The sequence below is a fragment of the Dreissena polymorpha genome, chromosome 15 (genome assembly GCF_020536995.1).
Source record: "Dreissena polymorpha isolate Duluth1 chromosome 15, UMN_Dpol_1.0, whole genome shotgun sequence".
Classification (NCBI taxonomy): Eukaryota; Metazoa; Mollusca; class Bivalvia; order Myida; family Dreissenidae; genus Dreissena; species Dreissena polymorpha.
In genome coordinates, this window is record NC_068369.1 from 11354106 (window position 1) to 11375736 (window position 21631).

The 21631-nt window shown below is 36.2% G+C and overlaps 1 long non-coding RNA gene across 8 annotated transcripts; it reads right to left on the reverse strand.

Moving 5' to 3' along the window:
- Positions 1-1680: 1680 nt before the first annotated feature.
- On the reverse strand, positions 1681-15319 carry LOC127859988 (uncharacterized). 8 transcript variants are annotated; one of them, XR_008039550.1, is made up of 7 exons: positions 14430-14959; positions 13706-13876; positions 9632-9711; positions 6982-7030; positions 5735-5815; positions 4199-4290; positions 1681-3976 (listed from the first exon to the last, which is right to left on the reverse strand). It is a non-coding gene; the product is annotated as an uncharacterized LOC127859988 (long non-coding RNA). The 8 variants fall into 8 exon arrangements; XR_008039548.1 differs by lacking the exon at positions 14430-14959 and adding an exon at positions 15215-15319 and having other exon boundaries at positions 4199-5815; XR_008039544.1 differs by lacking the exon at positions 14430-14959 and adding an exon at positions 15138-15232 and having other exon boundaries at positions 4199-5815.
- Positions 15320-21631: the final 6312 nt, after the last annotated feature.

The window sequence follows — 21631 nt, forward strand, 5'->3', positions numbered from 1 at the left end:
TGGCTTGATACGGCATTACTTATACGAGCATGGGGTAGTTGGATATACCCGGTATAAGACTCGTTTACCAGCATGGGGTAGTAGGATATACCCGGTACATAACTCGCTAGTATAGTACTGGCTTGATACGGCATTACTTATATACCAGCATGGGGTAGTAGGATATACCCGGTACATAACTCGCTAGTATAGTACTGGCTTGATACAGTATTACTTATATACCAGCATGGGGTAGTAGGATATACCCGCTATATTACTCGCTAGTATAGTACTGGCTTGATACGGCATTACTTATATACGAACATGGGGTAGTAGGGTATACCCGGTATATGACTCGCTAGTATAGTACTGGCTTGGTACGGCATTACTTATATATAAGCATGGGGTAGTAGTATATACCCGCTATGACTCGCTAGTATAGTACCGGCTTGATACGGCATTACTAATGTACGAGCATGGGGTAGTAGGATATATCCGGTATATGACTCGCTAGTATAGTACTGGCTTGATACGGCATTACTTATATACGAGCATGGGGTAGGAGGATATACCCGCTATATAACTCGCTAGTATAGTACTGGCTTGATACGGCATTACTTATATACGAGCATGGGTAGTAGGATATATCCGATACATGACTCGCTAGTATAGTACTGGCTTGATACGGCATTACTTATATACGAGCATGGGGTAGTAGTATATACAATGGCTGTTTGTAAAACATGCATGCCCCCCATATGGGCTGTCAGTTGTAGAGGCAGCCATTGTGTGAATACGTTTTTGTCACTGTGACCGTTGACCTAGTGACCTGAAAATCAATAGGGGTCATCTGCCAGTCATGATCAATGTTCCTATGAAGTTTCATGATCCTTAGTTTCATGATCCTAGGCCTAAGCATTCTTGAGTTACCTTCTTGAAACCATTTTATTATTTGGAATAACTGTGACCTTGACCTAGTAACCTGAAAATCAAGATGGGTCATCTGCCAGTCATGATCAATGTACCAATGAAGTTTCATGATCCTAGGCCTAAGCGTTCTCAAGTTATCATCCGGAAACCATCTGATGGACGGACCGACCGACCGACATGTGGAAAACAATATACCCCCTCTTCTTCGAAGGGGTGCATAATTAGAGAGCGGACACCATGCTCAAAGTTTAAAACGCACTAAGTGACCCCTTGGCCTTGATTTTGACCCGGCATTACCCATATTCGAACTTGACCTAGACATCATATAGATACAACATCTGACCAAGTTTGGTGAAGATCGGGTAAAAACAACTTGAATTAGAGAGCGGACACTTAATACGGACCGACAGACAAGACAGGCAGACGGACCGACAAACTTCGTTTGTGGGGGTATAAAAATGTATTAATAATGCTACTGGTATTTCATTTCTGCGTATTTTAGTCTTATATACAATATGTAAAGTTTCTATTAAGTGCATTATTCCAATTTACTATTCATGACACTAACTTCTACGTTATAAACAAATACTTTCAGATCATTTGCTGTTATTTGTAACTGAACGAGCAAAGAAAAAAATCTTACGTTTTGAATAACTAATAAATCCTTCCAACAATAAGCATTTTTCCTTGTGACTTGACTTTCACTGGGAATCAAACCCAGATCTCCGACTTACTTAGTAAGTCGGCATGTTTTCTTTACACCATGAAAGCGATAAGTTGAAGGAAAAAGCTAATCATTATGTACACAAAATATATTTAACGGATAAAATTTTTAGAAGTCTTTTTCCTACAAGTCTGTATTAACCATTTGACCCCCATGGCATGGCCAGTTTTATGCTAACACAATTGTGTTTAGTTTTACTACATTTACACGATGCTTTGCTGAATACCAAATATCTATGCAGTCAGATTCATAGATAATTTTCCACTTTTTACATATAAGGAAAACAAGATACTACAAAGCAGGGTTAATTAAATTTGGACTTGCTCACATTTTGGCAAAATGACAATTTTCCAAAACAATCAAATTATAGAACAAGAGCCCTAAGGTGCTCAACTGTGACCAGAAGTAACTAAACTATTCTGAGAGGGTGTAGTTTAGAATAATAAATGAACTTAATGAAAAATATGTAATTTGTAGACAAATTATTATTTATAAACTTGACTTTGCTTATCATTACAGCAAATGTTTTGACAAACTTTAAACAAGATGTGTTTGTGAAACACAATGTCCCCCTATATGACGTTTGACCTTGTAGGATGACCTTGACCCTTCACCACTCAAAATGTGCAGCTCCATGAGATACACATGCATTTCAAATATAAAATTGCTAGCTTCAATATTGCAGAAGTGACATTACATGATCAATTTTGACCCATATATTTGACCTTGAAGGATGACCTTGACCTTTCACCACTAAAAATGTGCAGCTCAATGAGATACACATGCATGCCAAATATCAAGTTGCTATCTTCAATATAGAAAAAGTATTCATAAAATAAGCGATTTGGGCCACATATATTCGACCTCTGACCTTGAAGGATGACCTTGACCTTTCACCACTCAAAATGTGCAGATCCATGAGATACACATGCATGCCAAATATCAAGTTGCTATCTTCAATATTGCAAAAGTATAATAAAATGAGCGATTTTGGACACATATATTTGACATCTGACCTTGAAGGATGAACTTAACCTTTCACCACTCAAATTGTGCAGCTCAATGAGATACACATGCATGCCAAATATCAAGTTGCTATCTTGAATATTGAAATACTGCAAAAGTGTACATTAAATGAGCGATTTTGACCCATATATTTGTCCTTTGACCTTGAAGGATGACCTTGACCTTTCACCACTCAAAATGTGCAGCTCCATGAGATACATATGCATGCAAAATATCAAGTTCCTATCTTCAATATTGCAAAAGTTATTGCAAATGTTAAAGTTGGCGCAAACCAACCAACCAACAGACCAACCAACAGACAGGGCAAAAACAATATGTCCCCCACTACTATAGTGGGGGACATAAAAAAGGAACACAATTTTAAATGCAACTTCCAGTGTTTACAAGCTTTTTTTAATTTGACATTTTGACCCACTTTTTGACGTTATGTGATCCAGTTTCAAAGTCAGCTGAGATTACATTGGGCCAAATGCTCTGATCATCTTTCATGAAAAATGCACATAAAAAGGGCCAATTGTGTGTTAACAAGGTTCTACTCTAGCACATTAAGAAAAACTGTCATGTCCACTGGCAGCCATGTTAGTCTACAAACCGGAACCAGTTACAAACTCGACAACTGAGCTATCATTAGAATAAATATTCTGACCAAAATTTATGGAGATATGGCTAAAAATGTCACTTCTAGAGAATTTACAAGGTTTCATTATAGCCATATAAAGACAATTGCCTCGTGCTCTAGTGGATATGTTTTTTGAATAGACATAAAAATTTCGAAACTGGACTGAGCCATCATTTGAACAAATATTCGACCAAAATGCATGAAGATTGGAAAAAAAACAGTGACTTCACTAGTGTTCAAAAGGTTTCACTATAGCTATATAAGGAAAACTGCCCAGCCCTGTTACATACGGTCATTTATGAAGTTCCACAACTGTTGTCGTACGTTAAACAGTTTTCTAGATAGTAATTTCCCACTATTTTTTCCATCAGTGCAGCTTATGATCAACAATTAACTAGTCACTTCCACTTTAAACCTGTCCACTGTAAACACAAGGTTTACTGTTTTGACCTTTTTATACTTTTTATTTCTTATTGCTTTTGAAATATCATCTTATATATAATGTTATAATGTTCGCATGTATCTCCAATTATATTCTACAACACCGGTTCAATACATTGAGCTGTACACTATAAATGTAGGGACTAAAATATGATGATAACATTTCTCATCTCTTCTTCTTCTTGTCAATCACTCAAATGGAAACACTGGCCCCTGTGGTACACATTCTTTTTGATCAGCATGTTTTGTCTGCCAAACTGAAAAAAATAATAATCACAAATAAACATTTTAAAGAGAAGTGTAATGCCCCAACACTAATCTTTAGTTTCAAAACAATTGTAATGTCCAAACAAAATTAAACTAAAATACCAAAGTGTGCAAATTCAAATGCTTTTTACTTTGAGCTAATAGAGAGAGTTATACAGACAACAAGACATTTGCACATGGTGAATACTTGTGTTATTTGGATAAGGCATTACCATAATATAGTCTGAGCAGTAGTAGGACGCAATGCATGCCTCTCCAACCGCTCAACTATTGTGACTGCTAGATGATGATTTCAGCTGAGGAGCTAAACAAAAATGAGCAAGGGCCATAGTTCTGCAAAATTTGGGCTCATACATAATTTATTCCTTTAAGATGCCAATGTCTCCAATGTTGACTAGAAATGGCGCGGCAGAGACCGACGCATATCCCCACGCCGCATGTTTGACCCAGGGGCGCCCCAGGGTTGGTAATGGGGCCATGCATAGTTGACCGTATTGTCATAAGAGAAGTTCAGTATCAATTAGAAGTGAATCGGTGTAGAAATGAAGAAATTATAGTAAAAGGCAATTTTGGGTGGGCGTGGCCTATGTGGGAGGGGCACCCCAGGGTTGGTAATGGGGCCATACATAGTTGAGATTGACCGTATTGTCATAAGAGAGGTTCAGTATTAATTTGAAGTAAATGGGTGAAGAACTTTTAAAGTTATCGAAGGATCCAGAAAAGTGTCAGACTGACAGACACAGAGCGCAAACCGTAAGTCCCTCTCCTTTTTCAAGGGTAGGAAACTAACAAGTTTTGATAATAATGTAAAAATAATGGTCAAAACAAGAAACTGATTGAAATACAAAGTTAGGTCGCCCAAAGGGTGTTCTCATTATGTTATATGCACAAACAGGGATTTCAGATATTAAAGGGATCAGGACCATGGATAATTAATAAACCCTCATGTCAATTTCATGTGAATTGCCAGCATTTAATTCTTACGTTCACCTACCATTACTAACATCAAGAGTGTCTTGGTTTGGGTCAAGCTTTCGTATATTGTTTGGAGGCATAGTGTAATAGCTGTGATATTTTAGGAATAAAATGAACCTAAACACAAAACTGAAGCAAATCTGCACCTTTCTAGGTATATTTTGACCTTTGACCTTGAAGGATGACCTTGACCTTTCACCACTCAAAATGTGCAGCTCCATGAGATACACATGCATGCCAAATATGAAGTTGCTTTCTTCAATATTGCAAAAGTTATGGCAAAATATTAAAGTTGGAGCAAACAAACCAACAGACAGACCAACAGACAGGGCGAAAACAATATGTCCCCCACTATAGTTCATTCCAACGCTCACGGACACTGGAACCCCGGGGAGAGTAGGAAAGCTCCACTATATATATTTCATATATAATAGTCGAGCTAAAAACCCTATTTTACTATGATTCAAGGGCCATAACTCAGGGGTGTCTGGGTCTATTTGGCCCATTATCTAACTTGACCTAGATGTTATTGCCTTACACATTTTCATGAAGTTTGGTGAAGATCTGATGACAATTGCTAGACTTATTGAACGGAAAATAATCCGGACGGACTGACAGACGGACTTACTAACTTACAGACGGACGGATGGACTAACAAACTAAAGGACGGAGCGATTTTAATATGCCCTCAAAATCGCTGGTTCGGGGGCATAAAAACGACATTGTATAAAATGTATTGTATTTCTTAAACTGTATGAACTGTTATATCATACATGCCATACGTCCCGGATTTTCCGGGACAGTCCCGGAAATGAAGAACTTGTCCCGCTGTCCCGGAAATCTGTCAAATGTCCCTGAATTTACAAAATCCATATATACATGTACCTTATCTTAGGCTTAACTGCACCTCGAATCTGTGTATATATGCAGCGTCTCCATGACAATGCCTACCCGAATAGGCAGACTACGCTACGTGTCAAAATCGATCAATTAACAGGGGTCCTGTTATCATATTGATTGTCTCACGTTCGCTGTCAAACCGAAAAGGCGGCATTGTTTTGGTTGTTAATTGACTTATATCTACATCGAAACAAGAGTGTAACTAATGTGTGACTGTACGGATTTTAAGTTGACGATCTACCGGTACTGTTTTGTTGTATTTGTTTTATGTGATTGGTTGTATGTATTGTGAATTGATTTGAGTTGACAATCTAACGGTACTGTATTGTTGTATTTTTTATTATATAAATGTTATAAATGAATAAAGGCGTATCAACAACTACGCGTTACACACCGGTCTTAATAACAATAACGCAGTGACGTCACCATCTATGTTTAGAACGCTTACACTGAAAACACATGGCCTGTATCTAGTAAAGGAACTAGTAATGTTTAATTTGACGTTAATAGATCAAGTATATTTCGGATAGGCTTTCGAACTTTTGCAATTAACGATGCGAAACAAAACAAAACATACCAAAAATGCATATGTCTATAAATATCGCTACATTTTATACATGTCCCGGAAAATCGGCAAAAGTCCCGGACAATTTAACACAATGTCCCGGAATTGGTCTGAAAAATTATGGCATGTATGGTTATATGTAATTTCCATTTTACATTATCATTACATCTTCTCACGCTAGATTGGAAGTCTCTGAACTGTTATATACAGACAGATCAATCCCTAGTTTATCTTCCAGGGATCAGAAGATGTCTTGAAATCATTATGAACTGTTCCATCATTTAAAATACTGTATGAAATAAATGACAAAGTTATGGCCCAGACAAACTTCAGGTTTAAAACACAATAAGTGACCCCATGACCTAGTTTCTGACCGGGCATGATCCATATTCAAACTTGACCTATACATCATCTAGATACAATTTGTGACCAAGTTTGGGTGAAGATCTGATGAAATTTCGGGACAGACTGACGGACCGACAAAGTGGTTCCTATATAGCCCCCATACCAAAAAGATAGTATTACCAGCAGTTGGTTTCAATGGAAATTTCTTACCAGACAAGAGGTTTGATGCAAATTGTTGTGAGGGGAAACTGGAAAATATCTGAAACAAAAATAAAGTCTTATATAATTTGAAGCGCTATATTGTTAAGTCAAATTTTAATATTTGATAATCATAATACTGCTAGCTGTCTGATTACAGAGGAGTCTTCACAACATAATGCGTTAACAGTTTTCCTGCAATAAGCAAACAGGACAAAATCAACAACACGAGTATTTATAATATATTCAGAGACAAAGATGATCCATCCATGTCTTTGGAAATAAACAAAGGGCATTTATTTTGGCCTCATTTTAGCCATGTTGATAAATATAATGGGTCATACTGCTTAGTGTGTTACAAGTGAAACACCATCAAAACCAGTGCTCCAGCTTGGCATGAATGGAAGGGCGCAGCACCCTGCCATTCAAAGATTCCAACCTGTCAACCTTGGACACCCTTCATGCCCTTTGATGAAAATGCCGAGTTGGGAATAGGGAGTTACAGTTGTAAGATCGTACGCGAATATCATTTGCCATTTAAAAGGAATCACTGATGTTCAAACTTAACCTTTGACCTAGAAGTTGGCAAAGGGTTTGTTTTTAGTTGGTCGCATTTTAGAATTTACAGAGCATATTTTGCAAATCAGTGTGTGCTTAGAAGCCTTAGCTACGGAAAGAACCGCAACTCAATTTGCTAAGAACGATCACCACTGCCTGTCTGCAACAGATGACAAATGATTCTGCTCTAGCAGTGAGTGTATATACCAGCTTGTAAGACGACATTGGCCAGACTTGTGTTTATCATTAAAGTCTGTAGGTATTTGTACCATTTTTGACCTCATCCAAGATATCATTGGGACAAATCTTCGGACAAAGTTTCATGATGATCAGACAATAAATGTGGCCTCTAGAGTGTTAACAAGGTTTTACTATATAGCCATAAAAGAACAAATGCAGAGCCCACTGGCAGCCATATTTTTTAACCAATCAGCATCATGTTTGAACTCGTCCAAGATATTATTGGGATGAATCTTCTGACCATTTTTCATGAACATCGGAAATAAAAGTGGCCTCTAAAGTTTTAACAAGACTTTACTATAGCCATATAATGAAAAAAATGCCCCGCCCCCTGGAAGTCGTGTTTTCCAAGCAAATGTACCCATTTTCAAACTCTTTCAAGATATCATTGAGACCAATCTTCTGACCAAATTTCATGAAGCTTGACAATAAATGTGGCCTCTAAAGTGTTAACAAGGTTTTACTAAAGCCCTATAAGGAAAAATGCCCCGCCCCCTGGTGGCCATGTTTTTATAGCAACCATACCCATTTTCGAACTCATTCAAGACATCATTGGGACAAATCTTCTGACCAAGTTTCATAAAGATCAGACAATAAATGTGGCCTCTAGAATGTTAACAAGGTTTTACTATAGCCATAGAAGGAAAAATGCTCTGCCCCCTGGCAGCCATGTTTTTCAACCAATCAGCATCATTTTTAAACTTGTCCAAGATATTATTGGGATGAATCTTCTGACCATGTTTCATGAAGATCCAACAATAAATGTGGCCTCTAGGGTGTTAACAAGATTTTACTATAGCCATTTATAGCCATATTAGGAAAAATGCCCCGCCCCTTGGCAGCCATGTTTTTCAAGCAAACATAACCATTTTCAAACTCATCCAAGATATCATTGAGACCAATCTTCTGACCAAATTTCACGAAGATTGGACAATGCGGCCTCTAGAGTGGTGGCCATGTTTTTAAAGCAACCAAAACCATTTTCAAACTCATCCAACCGGCGTCATTTTAAAACTTGTCAAAGATATTATTGGGTTGAATCTTAAGTAATATGCATATAATAATGGAAAAAGGGCCATTATTCTTACAAAATGCTTGATACAGTTGTCTGCTCTTCTTTATAGATTGGGGTCATGTTGGTAAATAAGTTTGCAAAATATGCAAGCAATATGTTAAGGGACGTTGAAAATATTTTAGGTGGTACGCCAACTTTAACATAGATTTATCAATAAAATGAATATTCAAAATGGTAAAGGGGCCATAATTATTACAAAAAGCTTGATAGAGTTGTCTGCTCTTGTTTATAGGTTGGGGTCATGTTTGTTAAGAAGTATGCAAAATATGAAAGAAATATGCCAAGGGACATTGAAAATATTTGGGGTAGTTCGCAAACTTTTAACATTTGCATGCTCACACTAACGCCAATGCTAAGGCTAACGCAAACGCCGGGTGAGTAGAATTACTCCACTATATAGATTTCATATATAATAGTCGAGCTAAAAAGGGTCTTTCTGTAAATCTTTAAGAGAACAAATTCAAAACTCAACAGGCCTTTTTATTATTAAATATGCTTGTTTCCATATATAATTTAAGGCCCTAAAATCATTCAGGATATAACTTTGAACATTTTTTACAGAAATAAAATGATCTTAAAGTTCTCTGCAATGCAAAGTAATTTTTACACACTAGATATTTAAAAAAAAATTGTTAACTTGTCCATGCTATTCGGGCCAGCTGTGCTCTAACTGCCTATGGAAAATCTTGATTATATATATATTATATATATATACCTGTTGTGACCCTTGAGATCCTTATGAAATGTTCATAATTCACTAATAACTGTATGTAAAAAAAATAGTATTACCAGATAATCGGGTTCAAAAGTTATTTCTTTCAAGACAGGATGGTTGGTGGGAAATGTCTTCCGACGAAACTGAAAAACATCTAAAACAAAAAGAAAGTGACTTCTTGTATAATTTGAAGCACTATTCATTTTAATACAATTGTGTTTTGACAGCCATAGTTCTGCTGAGCCTAAAACTTAAAAGTAGGTCAACAAAACACAAAATGAAATCCAATGCATCACCAAATCTTCAACATATCCAATTAATAAAATTAATGTTTATATATAGACGGTTTTGATACATGGCACAACATCAGGGGTGTCAAATGTCCCAAATTTGAAATCCTTATGATAAAGTCTGGAGTCTGAGGCTGTAGGTCCCTTACAGGTAGAGCCCCCCAAAGCCATAGTTCATTGTTCTTTTTATAGTCTTAGTTGCTATTTCTGGTGAGTAAAATGCAAAATATTATAAGCCAGACCACCAGTAACACTCGATGTGTAATTGTCATTTTATATAAATGTTATGAAGAACATCGATAACAAGGGCTGTTTGTAAAACATGCATGCCCCCCATATGGGCTGTCCATAGTAGTGGCAGCCATTATGTGAATACGTTTTTTGTCACTGTGACCTTGACCATTGACCTAGTGACCTGAAAATCAATAGGGATCATCTGCGAGTCATGATCAATGTACCTATGAAGTGTCATGATCCTAGGCAAAAGCATTATTGAGTTATCATCCGGATTTTTTTTACTGTTTCGGGTCACCGTGACCTTGACCTTTGACCTAGTGACCTGAAAATCAATATGGGTCATCTGCATGTCATGATAAATGTACCCATGAAGTTTCATGATCCTAGGCGTAAGCGTTCTTGAGTTATCATCGGAAACCATTTAACTATTTCGGGTCACCGTGCATTTGGCTTTGACATAGTTACCTCAAAATTAATAAGGGTCATCTGCGAGTCATGATCAATCTACCCATAAAGTTTCATGATCCTAGGCATATGTGTTCTTGAGTTATCATCCGGAAACCATTTTACTATTTCGGGTCACTGTGACCTTAACATTTGACCTACTGACCTCAAAATCAATAGGGGGTCATCTGCGAGTCATGATCTATCTACCTATGAAGTTTCATGATCCTAGGCCTATGCATTTTTGAGTTACAAACCGGAAACCATTTACTATTTCGGGTCACCGTGACCTTGACCTAGTGACCTCAAAATTAATAGGGGTCATCTGCAAGTCATGATCAATCTACCTATGAAGTTTCATGATCCTTGGCATATGCGTTCTTGAGTTATCATCCAGAAACCATTTTACTATTTCGGGTCACCATGACCTAGAGCTTTGACCTAGTGACCTCTAAATGAATAGGGATCATCTGCGAGTCATGATCTATCTTCCTATGAAGTTTCATGATCCTAGGCCTAAGCGTTCTTGAGTTATCATCCGGAAACCACCTGGTGGACGGACCGACAGACCGACCAACCGACATGTGCAAAGCAATATACCCCCTCTTCTTCGAAGGGGGGCATAATAAATGTTAATCCACTAACCATACAGTAAAACAACTGTCCAAAAATATATCCAGATATGTCTTTTGCAAATGAAATAATATATGCACTTAGTTTGACAGCAGAAAATGGAAATTTAATGCTACATTTTGTAGTATGTAAGATTTCTGGAAAGTAGCCAAGAGGTTAGGTCAGTTACCTTTTATGTCCGTGTCAGCGGATAACCAATCAGACAATAGTAAAACAAGGGACAAAATTGTCACAAAACCAGGTTTTCAATGTAGAAAAAAGTCTGATAGAGGGAGACAACTAAAACTGAACTGATTGTTTATAATTAACCCCCTTTGTTTCAAAATAAATATATTTTTAGTTGTGGCGACCTTGACCTTGGAGATATTGACGTAATTCTAAAGTGCAATCGTCCCACGATGGTGAACAAATATGCCAAATCATTTTTAAGTCTCACAATGAATGACATAGTTTTGGCCCGGACAAGCTCTTTTATGGCCATTTTTGACCTTTGAACTCAAAGTATGACCTTGACCTTGGATATATTGACGGTATTCTTTTGAGCGACACACCGTCTAATGATGGTGAACAAATGTGCCAAATGATTTTAAATTCTCACCAAGAACCACAACGTTATGGCCCGGACAAGCTTGTTCCGTCCGCCCGCCAGCCGGCATTTGCCAATCTAATAACCCGTTTTTTTCTTTGGAAAACCTTGTTAAAAAGACCAGGAAAAATCCATACTAAGCGCACATGCCCGGCATGCCAATGAAGCAATTACAATATTTGTTCACACCCCCTTAAAACAAATCATCGGATTTACACTGATCTAAAATTCAATCCTGAATGGCTCAAATCGGGATTTCCAAATAATCCGGACAATTAACACCCTTGCAACATGCATGGGTTGCTAAGTTACTAAATGTCCTACATATAACAAATTCAGAATTTGTGTACCATCCCACTCACATAAATAGCAATTGCAAGATGATGTCCATTACAAACCTGTTTGTTATCATTCTGACCTTTTTGTACTTCTATAGTTTTTCAAATTTTAATGTGATTAAAGTGCAAACACCTGATTATAGAAGGTATACCTAAGATCATATTGCTTGCCATGAGTAATAATCCAACAGATTGGCTTTGTTTGTATGCCAATAGATAGAGCTTGCACATTCTTTTTCAATATGTGGTTATGGACAACTGTAAACATTACTTCATGTATTTTAAGGTGCCTTTGCATTTTTTGGTAAATTGACAAAATAAAACAAGAGCTGTCACCATAGGATGACTTATGCCCCCTATAAATGCTTGATAGAAGTTATGAGCTTTTCCGAAACCTAAACACAGATTTCAAAACCTAAACGCGGACCCTAAGTTCAAGGTCACAGGGGTCAAAATTTGTGTGCGTATGGAAAGGCCTTGTCCATATACACATGCATACCAAATATGAATGTTATATCTCAAGGGACATAGAAGTTATGAGCATTTTTCAATATCTAAACGCAGATTTCGAAACCTAAACGCGGACCCTTACTTCAAGGTCAAGGTCACAGGGGTAAAATTTTTTGTGCGTATGGAAAGGCCTTGTTCATATACACATGCATACCAAATATGAAGGTTATATCTCAAGGGACATAGAAGTTATGAGCATTTTTCAAAACCTAAACGCAGATTTCGAAACCTAAACGCGGACCCTAAGTTCAAGGTCACAGGGGTAACAATTTTTTTGCGTATGGAAAGGCCTTGTCCATATACACATGCATACCAAATATGAAGGTTATATCTCAAGGGACATAGAAGTTATGAGCATTTTTCAAAACCTAAACGCAGATATTGAAACCTAAACACGGACCTTAAGTTCAAGGTCACAGGGGTAAAAATTTGTGTTCGTATGGAAAGTTCTTGTCCATATGCACATGCATACCAAATATGAAGGTTATATCTCAAGGGAAATAGAAGTAATGAGCATTTTTCGAAACCTAAACGCAAAGTGTGACAGAAATACGGACCGACAGACGGACAGTCTGATAACTATATGCCCCCTTTTCTTTGAAAGGGGGCATAAAAATTGTTTCAGACTTGCACATTTTTGTTGCAGTTATGATATTTGTGAGAAAACAGTTATACTTAACATTAACAACCTGAAAATGATAAATCGTTGCAAAGCAAAACAATTGAATAATTTGGAGTTCTGTTGTCGTTTTTTGTGACACTACGAGCTTTGCTTATAGAAACTAAAAGTATAAAATATTGTATGAGCATGGATGGCCGTCTTAGCGTTAGACTTTTACTCCAGAGGTCAGTGGTTCGAGCCCAGATGAGGATTACTTTTTCTTTTAATTTGTTCTTGTTTTTTACTTGAGCTTTTTAGATTTAATGTTTACATTTATAAATATAACGCATTTAATGACAAACTTCAATACATGCCATAATCTGTTATAAGGTCCCTTTAATACCAAGATGAGTATCAAGGAACCTGAGTGAAACATTTTATTTTATTTCGGATATATACAGGACTGCTTATTGGAAACAAAAAGTTTGCTCGATTCTTGAATGACTTACAAAAATGTTTATCAAATCAAGTAGGTTCGTTTATTCTTCGTCTGTTGTCCCATCTCGCCAACAGTCAACCAGCTCCCTCCAGGCTTGTCAGTTCCAGGCGAGTCTCTCTAGCTGCCCCCATTTTGGCCCATCTGCTTAGAATCTGCATCCAGGTCACGGCGCCAGGTGTTACTGTATTTGAAATAAAGTAGGTTGGATGCCATTAAATGTGACTTTAAACACCATAATGACAGACAAAATAACAGGTTTATTTCCCTTCAATTAATAACAAGCAAATTCATTGAATTGATATCCCCCACTAATTAGCTTCTGGACACAAAAGTGTTATATTTGACACTCAGGTAAAAAAGCATTTTTTTAGGTTCCAAGGGCCATAACTCCGTTATTAACAGATAGTGTACAATGCCATTTGGCATGCATCATCCTCTTATCTATACATATACTCATACCAAGTTTCAATGAAATCCACCAAAGCACTTCCAAGATATGGCTCCCAACACAAAAGTGCCGGATGGACGGAAAGACGGGCAGACAAGGCCAAAACAATATCCCTCCGCCTATTGCAGGGTGATAATAACATGAATGTAAATTAAAGCCAGCACATATATGAATTAACTGCCTAGATGGGTGTATTAAATATAATTTAGGGCTTTACAATACTTACTGATATGTGAGCATATATTTACTTTTAGTAAATATAAATAAATGTAACAGTAATACTTACACACTTGTGACTGTGAGTTTATACATGTAACTAAACTTCCTTTATAATTTTATAACAGTTTTTTTATTCCTGCCATAGTATAAAGAAGTCACTTGCTCAATAACACATTTAAGCATGAGCTGTTTTTTTTTAATCTGCATACATAAGAAAACATCGAAAAAAAACACAAGAGGAGCATGTATCCGAAAGTAAATTACGTCCGAAATCAGGCAAGTTAAGCATGCGCGAAATTCACCAAAACATCGATTAAATATGGTTTAAACAGAATCATATGTAAAACGTGAATGATAAATTAAACATTATCCAACAAAAGCATGCAGCTTTAACCAAAAAAACAACAGCAAAAATCAGCAATATAGCGATGTTGTTGAATAACTCGGCGAAGGCTAGCAAGAAGAGAATTTTCCAGGGGAAACAACTAAAAAGTAATCCAAACGGATTTAAATGGCTCATGCACGAAAGTTTATAATATAGCAACAACACATGATTTAGCTATAGAATTAGAATGCGAAAGATTTTTTTTAACTATTACTCGAAGATTCCTTAACTAAATAAAATATCAATAAAAGTTAAAACTTTGAGTTTGACCTACTTAGCAATCAATGGTCAAAACAACCTCGAAATAGCTTTTTCTTCATGTCAACAATACAATTGTTGAGTTAATGTTGACGTAATAATAATAATGATAATACTATCCATATTCTCTACCTAGAATATTCATCATATTAAAATATCCAATAAATGTAGTATATTTCTTTTCACGCTAACAATTCAAGATGGCTTACAATCGGTTTTGCTTGGGCATGCGCATTGCAAGCCTATTTGGTTTGGTCCCGCCTTTTTCTCCATATATGGTCATTTGAGCTTGTGGACGGCCGTGGACCATCCACCTACAGTTAATGTGGGTTATTCGACAACAAACCATGATAGAAACATATTATTTCTTAAAGGGGCCTTTTCACAGATTTTGGCATTTTTTAACTTATTCATTAAATGTTTTATATTGATAAATATTAACATTTGATCGTAAAAGCTCCAGTAAAAATCAAGAATAAAATTTAAAAAAGGAAAACAACATTGCCCGGAGCAGGTTTCGAACCAGTAACCCCTGGAGTCCTGCCAGAGTCCTGAAGTAAAAACGCTTTCGCCTACTGAGCTATTCCGCCGAGTACACATACTTCACGTATTTTATACCTTATATAAGCAATCTTCGTAGTTATACAAAATTTAACGACAAAAACAGAACTCTCCAAATTATTCAATCGTTTCGCGTTGCAACGCTTTATAATTTTTAGGTTTTATAATCGTCAAAAGATGCATATAATGGCTATATTAAAGCATAGTAAATGTTCAGTATTACTGTTTCCTCACAAATATCATAACTAACACGAAAATTTGCGAATCTGTAACAACTTTTTTTCAATTTTGTCAATTTACCAAAGCGTGAAAAGATCCCTTTAAATATTAAATATTTCTATTTTCGGTGCGCGTAATGTGACGTCATTAAATGGGTCGAAGTAGTCCGGCTAGTATGGTAATGCGGAATTGGAAACAGCGAGCGGCGTAAAAAGGGATTTTTTATTTCAACGATTGATACAGCCTGTATTTTGTTAAAAGCTTTAAACAGGTATATAATAAAATATAGTACTCTGGGATTCGAGCTCGGACCCTTGAGATCAAACAACTAATGCATTTACAAGTCCGGTTGCAGCATCCTTGTGTGGTGAGCAGAGAAATCAGCATGCACCTTCAAGTGCATTGTTTCGCGCTTTAAACGAAAAATCCGCAGACATCTTCGATATAGTGCATTGTTTCGCGCTCTTCATGAGAAATCAGCAGGCACCTTCGAGATGGTGCATTGTATCGCGCTCTGCACGAGAAATCAGCAGACACCTTCGAGATGGTGCATTGTATCGCGCTCTACATGGGAATCAGCAGGCATCTTCGAGATGGTGCATTGTATCGCGCTCTACATGAGAAATCAGCAGGCACCTTCGAGATGGTGCATTGTATCGCGCTCTACACAAGAAATCAGCAGACACCTTCGAGATGGTGCATTGTATCGCGCTCTACATGGGAATCAGCAGGCATCTTCGAGATGGTGCATTGTATCGCGCTCTACACGAGAAATCAGCAGGCATCTTCGATATAGCGCATTGTTTTGCGCTCTACATGAGAAATCAGCACACACCTTCGATATCGTGCATTGTTTCGCGCTCTACACGAGAAATCAGCAGGCACCTTCGATATAGCGCATTGTTTCCCGCTCTAAACGAGAATCAGCAGACACCTTCGAGATGGTGCATTGTTTCGCGCTCTTAACGAGAAATTAGGAGAAACCTTCGAGATGGTGCATGTATATTTCTAAATATGTAATAAAGTCCGTGATGTAGCAAATAAAAATCATAATTTTGCACATTAACGTCAATGCATAACAAAGTAGACATTTGCTAGATTCTTATTATTGAACGCTTTGTTCCATAACGTGCTATAACATTTGTGACTTCAAACTGTTTTTACAGTTAAATTTACTGATATTAGAATATTGCATAACTAGAAGATTTAGACTAGTAACATTTAAAAAGAGTAATATTTATAAAGTTGTGTAAGGTTTTGCCTACATGCAATGTAAGCGAGTGTTAAATTTGGCTCCAAAGGTCCTGGGTTACAAATCAGATGAATACAAACCTTTTATTTGATCTTTTATTTGCTATGATATTATTTCTGATTATTCCAAATATTAAAGTTTTTTTCGTAAAAATATTTCATAATAATTTCAAACATTACATAAATCTGTGAATACGCCCTTTTACATTATTTAAGCCATCCTATAGGTACGCAATTCTAAAGATGTATTCCATCGCTTTGCGTCAAAAACGCTTAATTAATTCCGTAGCTTTAAAAAGTTTCTGATTAACATTATTTTAAGACGCTCTTTATCATTAAATATTGTATTTTATTGTAGTTTGTCCGGGGATAAGGGGAAATTTATATTGTTCACTAGATTAATGAAAGTACGTTTTATACCATGAATTGAACTACCAAAAACTTAGACAACGGTATTAAGTGTAGCACTTATCAATGATACTTACCTTTAAAATGTGTGATCATTGTCATTAGTATCTGATATTGTGTTACCGAAAAATACATAAACAGAAAGGTTAACATCAGATACACGTGTTCAAAATATCTGATTTGTTACAACCATACTCATGTTGTTGAAAAGGCAATCAAACATTACATGTGATTATTAAAACGGAACGGATCGCCTTATATGTACATAAGCAAAGCAGCTAAAATAAACGCGTTCATAAACATTGCCATACACACGGTGCCTATACCACGTGACTTTTTAAGATCTGTGTGGGGAGTTAAATGTCAACAAAAGCACGACAAAGGTAAGATTTTTAAGGATAACTTTTTTAATATGTCATCATTTTCAATGGGATAAAGTGGAGAGCCCGCTCATTAATGAGAGTTTTCTATAGGTATCATGATTTTGTAAAAAAATGAATATTTTTTCAGTAAAGTGCAACCGCGCGTTTGAACGGTTAGAAAAAGGTAGGATCAGTGTGGGGACATTATTTTATTATGACACAGAAACATCACCTCTCGTGAAATAAAGCAATAAACTTTATGGGCGGAGCTTACACTATATCATTTTGCATTCTTTTTTCAGGTTTCTTTCATATATTTATGAAAACAAAATCAAGAAAAATATTCTAACAGTAATATGATCTGTGTGGTGTAATCCAATTAAAATCACAATCTTATGAAATATTTGTAATATTTAAATTTTCACTTTAACTTATTTAATAATTTTAATTAATCATAATTAATAAAGTTTTAATTAATTTCAATTAACAAAATTTTAAAATAATTATTGCATATTGTTTAAAATAACTAGTGCATATTGTTTAAAATAACTATTGCATATTGTTTAGAATAACTATTGTACATTGTTAGAAATACTTAAGGAATTGCGCAGTTCATAAGCCCAGTTTTCACAAAACCACACCGGAATACTTTTTGTGCCAGGTGAGCTACAAACTCTATCATATTGATGTACTATAAGAAAACAGCTTACTAAGCTAACAAAGAATAGCACATTCCAATCTAAATTGTTTACCAAATCAAGAACGCAAACGTAAGCAATAGAAACTTCTGGAAAGTTCCATGACCAAGGGTTAACAACTTTGACCCGAACAAATATAAAAAAGTAGGTGAATCAGCGTACCACGTGAGACCACATAGGATCACGTGAGAAACGTATTAGGAAAAGCCTGATCAGGTTTCAGAAAGTTGCATCTGGAAGAATATTTAAGAAAACACTGCGGGGGACTCACCACAGTGTTTTCTCGGATATTACAGGTGAGCTGTTGATACTTATTTATTTTCAAACCTAAATTATTGTTTGTTGCAAATAAATATATTCATACTTAAATTATTGTTTACTACTTTAATTTGTTCCACCTACATTCAATGTAGAGTATTTAGGAAAGTTGGTTGACTGCGCAATATCCAAATAAATATATATTGTGTATTAATGATAATTGATATTTTATAAGTATCATATTAGTAAAACAAATAGTACTGTCTTCTCATAAATAAATAATTTCTTTATTTTATGATTTAACAAAATAATGTTAATGCCTGAAAACTGTTAGTGAAATTGAACAATATTCTGTGTGATTTATTAATATATATTAAGAATCAATATCGTTGCATATGTACGTATATATCATAAATGATATTTATGCATGCAAATGTTTATCTTGTTTAATAAATTAACACAGTGTTTTCTCGGATATTACAGAGAATAAAATGGGCTGTTTACACTGTCGACTTCCTTGATTATTTACATCTATTATGGATTATAGAATATTAGCGCTTAACGCTAATTTGCATAAAATGAAGAATGGTAACATTTAATGCTAACTGAAAATGAAACACTACAAATACAACATTCACTAAGACCGTAATGGACAGAATAATTAACTGTTAAGAACTAAATAATGTATCGTACGTAAATAAAGATCCCGTTACCGATTACACTAGATGGAAATAATGAAAACTTCAAGGATATTGAAATAACAAGTAAAAGCACGTACGATATCTGGTGGAGAATAGGTTCTAAAGTTTAATTCCTTTACAATAACATTTTCCACAACAAAAAATCGTCAGAAATGTTTCAAGATGTCTCACTACAATTTACGTTCTCGCCTATCAGCCACTCTACCGCCACAGTTGACGCCGCCAACATCCCCACCTGACGAGTCGACAGTTCCGGAGCAACCACTTCAACCATCAACTACCATATCAAAACAAGACACTCCAAAATCATCAAGTGAGTCAAAACCTTATTTACAAACTCCCGAAGATTTTGTTGCAAGTGAAAAACGTCGTAAAAAACAATTACGTTCAGATTTTCATAAACAATTAAATTCTATCAAAACAATCAGAAGAGTAACAATACATGACAGCCCATTTCAAAGTCACCCATTACAATCCGATGCATCAGACACCGAAGAAACCCAAGAAACAACACTCCAGCCATTAACGCAGGACCCGCCGAAGGAATCGCTACTCGAGCCATTATCCAATTTCCGGTACGACCCAGTACCACCGCCATATGGTAATTTTCAGTGCCTTCCCGACGAACGACCACAGGATCCAATTTCCAGTGTTATTTCGCAGAGACCTAACTTTTTCTTAAATACCCCATCACCTAGTGTTAATAGTGCTAATTTTCCATCGCAAAGTGCTAATAGTGACAATATTAACTTACGTAGGCAAACGCCTTCCGCACCTGGCCACTCTCCAGCAGACGGGGAACGACCGGCGAGAAAATTCCATACCGCACAGACTTCGGACCCAAGAGGTACAATGTTTAAGCCAAACATAATTAAGTTAGCATGCTTTACAGGCAGAGACTATGATAGTTTACCAGCGTTTCTGGCAAAATTTCAGAAATTTTGTAGCATGAATAACATTGATAGGGGTGAGTACGCTAATGTTCTTCCATTTTACCTGTCCGACAATGTAGAGAATTTTTACAATAATCTAACCGAAGATATTAAATCTAATTATCAAGAACTCACCAAAGCACTTGCTAAACGATTTCAGACTAAAGAATTAGATTATCATCTAATTGCTATTAAACAAAGAGAAAATGAATCATGTGATGATTATATCTCGAGAGCATTAAAAATTTCTACTGATGTACAAGGCTTAGAAGAAAAAGTTCTCGTAAGCTTGCTTGTCAATGGATTAAGAGACAGTATTAAGAAAGATGTTATTTTAAGACAGCCAGAATCTCTGTCAGAACTGGCCAAATACTGTAAACTATGTGACATGACCACGTCATTTTCAGTCAATTCTATTGACACAAAATTTCAAACGTTATTGGAAGAGATTAAAACCTTAAAAGCGGACATCAAAATTAAGGAAATTAATGCTTTACAGTCAACCCCAATACCAAATATACCGGTAGAAAATTCTTACGCTCAACAACATATGTTTCCAAATCAAATGCCATCTGTTCCTTACAACCGTTATCAACAATTTCAACCACGACAAAACCAAAATTATAGGATGTCAGTACCGTTAGACTATCAAAGACCGCGAATAGTCGATAGATCCGTATCTAACCCACGTTTACAAGTACACAGACAAAATGCACAAAACCAAATTTGCCCCAAATGCGGATACGATTATTGTAGAGGGGGTAGAAACTGTTTTGCATTCAATAAACGATGCAACAATTGCCAACAATTCAATCACTTCCAATCAATGTGTTTTCGAACTAAAAAATGATGGAAAAGACAGAGCAGTAGGTACCATTTTAACAACGCAAATTATTCAAAATTCCAAGTAAAACACGAACAAATAAATAAAAAGGGTTTAATTAACAAAAGTACGCATACAACTCAAAATAAACAAAAACAAAGTATTAAATCTAAACGTAAAATATTAGCTTTAAAGGTAGTATCCACATTTTTTCATAATTCTTTACCAGGAACAATTGCAGATGTCCCAACAAACATTCTTTTGGATTCGGGCAGTAGTATGTCTGTAATCAGCAAATCATTCTTCGCCTCCACAAACATTTCGCGAAACGAATGCCTACCATCTAATCTCCATGTCAAGACCGCCATTTCTGATAATTTGTTCAATGTAGAAGGGGTCATTAACCTCCCAAT